General features: G+C 44.1%; 3 non-coding genes across 3 annotated transcripts in view; all 3 read left to right on the top strand.

The window, feature by feature from the left end:
• Positions 1-1923, top strand: LOC135267526 (small subunit ribosomal RNA). Its single transcript, XR_010335944.1, has one exon. It is a non-coding gene; the product is annotated as a small subunit ribosomal RNA (ribosomal RNA).
• A 2391-nt stretch (positions 1924-4314) lies between these two features.
• On the top strand, positions 4315-4471 carry LOC135267536 (5.8S ribosomal RNA). Its single transcript, XR_010335952.1, has one exon. It is a non-coding gene; the product is annotated as a 5.8S ribosomal RNA (ribosomal RNA).
• A 476-nt stretch (positions 4472-4947) lies between these two features.
• LOC135267531 (large subunit ribosomal RNA) overlaps positions 4948-6862 on the top strand; it is a 4037-nt gene continuing 2122 nt past the window's right edge. Inside the window, exon 1 of the ribosomal RNA XR_010335949.1 lies at positions 4948-6862. This exon is cut by the window's right edge and continues 2122 nt beyond it. This is a non-coding gene — a ribosomal RNA (large subunit ribosomal RNA).

The raw sequence follows: 6862 nt of genomic DNA, 5'->3' as shown, positions 1-6862 counted from the left end.
TCCCTGGTTGATCCTGCCAGTAGTCATATGCTTGTCTCAAAGATTAAGCCATGCATGTCTCAGTACAAGCCAAATTAAGGTGAAACCGCGAAAGGCTCATTAAATCAGTTATGGTTCCTTAGATCGTACCTACATTTACTTGGATAACTGTGGTAATTCTAGAGCTAATACATGCAAACAGAGCTCCGACCGGAGACGGAAGGAGCGCTTTTATTAGATCAAAACCAATCGGTGGCGGTTTCGCCGTCATCGTACAACTTGGTGAATCTGAATAACTTTACGCTGATCGCACGGTCTCGCACCGGCGACGCATCTTTCAAATGTCTGCCTTATCAACTGTCGATGGTAGGTTCTGCGCCTACCATGGTTGTAACGGGTAACGGGGAATCAGGGTTCGATTCCGGAGAGGGAGCCTGAGAAACGGCTACCACATCCAAGGAAGGCAGCAGGCGCGCAAATTACCCACTCCCGGCACGGGGAGGTAGTGACGAAAAATAACGATACGGGACTCATCCGAGGCCCCGTAATCGGAATGAGTACACTCTAAACCCTTTAACGAGGATCAATTGGAGGGCAAGTCTGGTGCCAGCAGCCGCGGTAATTCCAGCTCCAATAGCGTATATTAAAGTTGTTGCGGTTAAAAAGCTCGTAGTCGAATTTGTGTCCCGCGCCGCCGGTTCATCGTTCGCGGTGTTAACTGGCGTTTCGCGGGACGTCCTGCCGGTGGGCTTAGCTCGAGAGGGCGGCCCAACTCAATCCCGCCGCGGTGCTCTTCATTGAGTGTCGAGGTGGGCCGGCACGTTTACTTTGAACAAATTAGAGTGCTTAAAGCAGGCTAAAACTTCGCCTGAATACTGTGTGCATGGAATAATGGAATAGGACCTCGGTTCTATTTTGTTGGTTTTCGGAACCCCGAGGTAATGATTAATAGGAACGGATGGGGGCATTCGTATTGCGACGTTAGAGGTGAAATTCTTGGATCGTCGCAAGACGGACAGAAGCGAAAGCATTTGCCAAAAACGCTTTCATTGATCAAGAACGAAAGTTAGAGGTTCGAAGGCGATCAGATACCGCCCTAGTTCTAACCATAAACGATGCCAGCTAGCGATCCGCCGACGTTCCTCCGATGACTCGGCGGGCAGCTTCCGGGAAACCAAAGCTTTTGGGTTCCGGGGGAAGTATGGTTGCAAAGCTGAAACTTAAAGGAATTGACGGAAGGGCACCACCAGGAGTGGAGCCTGCGGCTTAATTTGACTCAACACGGGAAACCTCACCAGGCCCGGACACCGGAAGGATTGACAGATTGAGAGCTCTTTCTTGATTCGGTGGGTGGTGGTGCATGGCCGTTCTTAGTTGGTGGAGCGATTTGTCTGGTTAATTCCGATAACGAACGAGACTCTAGCCTGCTAAATAGGCGTATTTCGACATCCCAAATGCCGGCTGGAGCCGGGTTCGCCCGGTCTCTATGTGCGGTTTTTACTGTCGGCGTACAAACAATTCTTCTTAGAGGGACAGGCGGCTTCTAGCCGCACGAGATTGAGCAATAACAGGTCTGTGATGCCCTTAGATGTTCTGGGCCGCACGCGCGCTACACTGAAGGAATCAGCGTGTCCTCCCTGACCGAGCGGTCCGGGTAACCCGCTGAACCTCCTTCGTGCTAGGGATTGGGGCTTGCAATTGTTCCCCATGAACGAGGAATTCCCAGTAAGCGCGAGTCATAAGCTCGCGTTGATTACGTCCCTGCCCTTTGTACACACCGCCCGTCGCTACTACCGATTGAATGATTTAGTGAGGTCTTCGGACCGGTGCGCGGTGGCGTTTCGACGTTGCCGATGTTGCTGGGAAGATGACCAAACTTGATCATTTAGAGGAAGTAAAAGTCGTAACAAGGTTTCCGTAGGTGAACCTGCGGAAGGATCATTAACGTGTTAATGTTGTTGTTTAGTTGTCACACATACACACACATTTTGTCTGTGCTGATCAACAAAAAACACACATACATACACTATTCGTATGATGATCAATTCTCATACAAAATTCTTTATTATGCGTCGAACGGAAAAGCAACAACGGGTCGTCTTGCATTAAGCGGATCTGTTGTTACGTTTTTCGATTTATTTTATAAATCGATTGTAAACGTGCCGTAAACGACGTTTTCAAAGAATTTTTTCGAACATTAACACGAATCAATATTGTCGAAAGATGGTTATGTGCTAACGTTTTATTATTGCTTTCGCAGTGCCGGTCTTAGCGTATTTCCATCATCGTATTCGCTTCGAAAAAAAGTACTAATACACAGTGGTGGTGTATAATTAATGTGCAAGAGATGTTGTTGTTGTAGTATTTGTATATGGTTGGAGTTATTTATAATAACAAACAAGAATGAATGAATGAATAATAATGGTGTCTGCCAATACGATCGTACTTTATGTACACGACTAAAACTTTATACATACAAACCATAATAATAAATGAACTCGAAACAACCAACAACAAAATTAATACGCTACTGTACATACAAATACACATTTATACATACCATCATTTTACTTAACCGATGGTGAGTGATGTTTGAAAAATAAACGCTTAGGCTTACGGTTTTGTAAGCCAGTCTTTGCGTATTTTCTTCATCGTATTCGCTTCGGAAAAAAGAAAATAAAGATGGTGTATAATTAATGTGTAAAAGAGATGTTGTAGTTGTAATTTAATTTGTAAATGGTTGGAGTTTATTAATAAATAAAAGGGGCTGTCTATTCGTCTGTACTTTATGTACAAGACTAAAACTTTATACATACAAACCATAATAATAAATAAACTCGAAACAACCAACAACAAAATTAATACGCTACTGTACATACAAATACACATTTATACATACCATCATTTTACTTAACCGATGGTGAGTGATGTTTGAAAAATAAACGCTTAGGCTTACGGTTTTGTAAGCCAGTCTTTGCGTATTTTCTTCATCGTATTCGCTTCGGAAAAAAGAAAATAAAGATGGTGTATAATTAATGTGTAAAAGAGATGTTGTAGTTGTAATTTAATTTGTAAATGGTTGGAGTTTATTAATAAATAAAAGGGGCTGTCTATTCGTCTGTACTTTATGTACAAGACTAAAACTTTATACATACAAACCATAATAATAAATAAACTCGAAACAACCAACAACAAAATTAATACGCTACTGTACATACAAATACACATTTATACATACCATCATTTTACTTAACCGATGGTGAGTGATGTTTGAAAAATAAACGCTTAGGCTTACGGTTTTGTAAGCCAGTCTTTGCGTATTTTCTTCATCGTATTCGCTTCGGAAAAAAGAAAATAAAGATGGTGTATAATTAATGTGTAAAAGAGATGTTGTAGTTGTAATTTAATTTGTAAATGGTTGGAGTTTATTAATAAATAAAAGGGGCTGTCTATTCGTCTGTACTTTATGTACAAGACTACAAAAACGTTTTATAACAATAAAAAGCTCGAAACAACCAATAACAAAATATACTACTACTATACTACTATACATACAAACGCACATTTATAAATACATAAAATCAATTTACTTTATCGATAGTGAGTGATGTTTGGAAAAAAACGCTTAGGCTTACGGTTTTCGGGTACCTGGGTTCCGCATGCGTCGAAGTAATAATTTACTTTAACGACGCGACGAACCGTAGGAATCTAAATAAAAAAGTTTATTAACTTTTTTAGATTCTGTGGGTTTTAAATGATATACGCCCGACTGACGAAGGAACGTTTTGCACTGCCTGTGCTTTTCTTTTGATTCGTTTTTATGTCGACGGACGTTCTTAGAATGCCCACCAAACGACGTATCACACAAAACACCCTACAATTGTATTGTTTGGTAAATATTGTTGTGATTAAGTTTGTAGCTGTGGCGTTTGTTTGAAGAAAACGTCTGGTTTTTCGACATATTTTCTATTTAATAAATATACATAATGCTTATCGCAAAAGGAGCAGAGTTTTATAGACAAAGTTGATAGAGAAAAAAAACCTAATAGATATATATACGTATTTATAAAACGTTAATATCATCGGGTTATTCTTTATGTAAACTTAAACTATAACTGCATACTCTTTTCGATAAGTAGAAACAAATGCCACTTTAATTAAATAAAATATTATAAAATATAACGCCGAACGTTTCTTTCGATTGGTCCGTTTCTCACATATACATCACAATTGTAATAACCTTAAGTAGTTATTTTTGTTGTTGTGTGATGATGAAACGATTTCGATGTGGAACGGTGCGTTATGTAATAATATTTTAAATTTGTTTGAAAAGATTACCCTGAACGGTGGATCACTTGGCTCGTGGGTCGATGAAGAACGCAGCTAATTGCGCGTCAACTTGTGAACTGCAGGACACATGAACATCGACATTTCGAACGCACATTGCGGTCCTCGGATATACTGTTCCCGGACCACTCCTGGCTGAGGGTCGTGTCAATTTCAAAGACTGCTCGGTTTTTGTCTTAAACACAGCGCACAATGTTGTGTAGACAATTACGTCGGAGCGTGTTGGGTGCAAATATGACGCGTTACTATAATTGTTAATTGATTGTCGGTTGTCATAATAAAATATTATGCAACGTAGACAACAATAAAAACAATATAAAAAATAACGCGGCATCCTAAAACGCAATAGCGGCTGACATTCTTATTAGTTTGTTGGTACAAGTTGGTTTAGACGTAGCACGTCCGATATTAAAAAGCAGCCACAACGCTTAAATTTCGAACGAAGCGATCGTCGTGTCCGAGACGTTAAAGTTGTTTATATGCATATTTTATGCACTATAATTAACAACAACAACATTCTCGCAACGACGTCAGATCGATGTTTGAAATTGTTTGGAGGCAGCCATATAAACGGAATACGTGTAATTATCGTCTGACAAAATAAAGGCAAATTTATATTTGCGACCTCAGAGCAGGTGAGACTACCCGCTGAATTTAAGCATATTATTAAGCGGAGGAAAAGAAACTAACTAGGATTTCCTTAGTAGCGGCGAGCGAACAGGAAAAAGCCCAGCACTGAATCCCGCGGCCGAAACCGGACGCCGGGAAATGTGGTGTTAGGGAGGATCCGTCATCCCGAGATTGTGCGACGCGTCCAAGTCCATCTTGAACGGGGCCACAGCCCATAGAGGGTGCCAGGCCCGTAGTGACCGTTGCCGATAACGGGAGGATCTCTCCTCAGAGTCGGGTTGCTTGAGAGTGCAGCCCTAAGTGGGTGGTAAACTCCATCTAAGGCTAAATATGACCACGAGACCGATAGCGAACAAGTACCGTGAGGGAAAGTTGAAAAGAACTTTGAAGAGAGAGTTCAATAGTACGTGAAACCGTTCAGGGGTAAACCTGAGAAACCCGAAAGGTCGAAAGGGGAGATTCAGCGTGACTCGATAGCGGCGCTAAATGATCGTGCGACGAACGGCGTACGCGTCGTTCGCGCCTTTTGTTTATGCGAACCGAAGTCGAACGCGTGCACTTCTCCCCCAGTAGGACGTCGCGATCCTTTGGGTGTCGATCTAAGGCCCGCGGTGGAGCCCGTTCGAACGGTTCGCCGTTTCGGACGAACCCGCGGTGTTTCCCGGTCGACTCGCTCGAAGGTATGCATATGGCGCCGGGCCGCTACACAGTTAGCGTCCGACCATTGGCAAGCGCGTTCGTTTATGACGGTAATCGCACCTGGTGTCGGTTCTGTCTACGAATGGCTGTTCGCCAATGAGTTCTCGGACAGACTCGGTTGAAACGCCGATCTGCGACGCTATAGCTTTGGGTACTTTCAGGACCCGTCTTGAAACACGGACCAAGGAGTCTAGCATGTGCGCGAGTCATTGGGACATGACTAAACCTAAAGGCGCAATGAAAGTGAAAGTTCGTCTTGCACGGACTAAGGGAAGATGGGCGGCCGTTACGGCTGTCGCCCCGCACTCCCGGGGCGTCTCATTCTCATTGCGAGAAGAGGCGCACCAAGAGCGTACACGCTGGGACCCGAAAGATGGTGAACTATGCCTGGTCAGGACGAAGTCAGGGGAAACCCTGATGGAGGTCCGTAGCGATTCTGACGTGCAAATCGATCGTCGGAACTGGGTATAGGGGCGAAAGACTAATCGAACCATCTAGTAGCTGGTTCCCTCCGAAGTTTCCCTCAGGATAGCTGGCGCTCGTCGCTTACGAGTTTCATCCGGTAAAGCGAATGATTAGAGGCATTGGGGTCGAAACGGCCTCAACCTATTCTCAAACTTTAAATGGGTGAGATCTCCGGCTTGCTCGAACTTTATATGAAGCCGCGAGACTCGAATCAGAGTGCCAAGTGGGCCATTTTTGGTAAGCAGAACTGGCGCTGTGGGATGAACCAAACGCCGAGTTAAAGCGCCTAAATCGACGCTTATGGGATACCATGAAAGGCGTTGGTAACTTAAGACATCAGGACGGTGGCCATGGAAGTCGGAATCCGCCAAGGAGTGTGTAACAACTCACCTGCCGAAGTTACTAGCCCTGAAAATGGATGGCGCTGAAGCGTCGTGCTTATACTCGGCCGTCAGCGGCATGTGCGGTCGGTTATTTAATTAACCGGCCATGAAGCCCTGACGAGTAGGAGGGTCGCGGCGGTGAGCGCAGAAGGACTGGCCGTGAGGCCGTCTGGAGCCGCCGTCGGTGCAGATCTTGGTGGTAGTAGCAAATACTCCAGCGAGGCCCTGGAGGACTGACGTGGAGAAGGGTTTCGTGTGAACAGCCGTTGCACACGAGTCAGTCGATCCTAAGCCCTAGGCGAAAGCCGATGTTGATGTGGTGTAGATATGTCGTTGGTTCGTTTTTAATTCGAACGTAA

This window comes from Tribolium castaneum, unplaced genomic scaffold (assembly GCF_031307605.1).
Source record: "Tribolium castaneum strain GA2 unplaced genomic scaffold, icTriCast1.1 ptg000049l, whole genome shotgun sequence".
Taxonomy (NCBI): Eukaryota; Metazoa; Arthropoda; class Insecta; order Coleoptera; family Tenebrionidae; genus Tribolium; species Tribolium castaneum.
The sequence above is the reverse complement of the archived record's forward strand: the minus strand, read 5'-3'. Positions and strand labels throughout refer to the sequence as shown.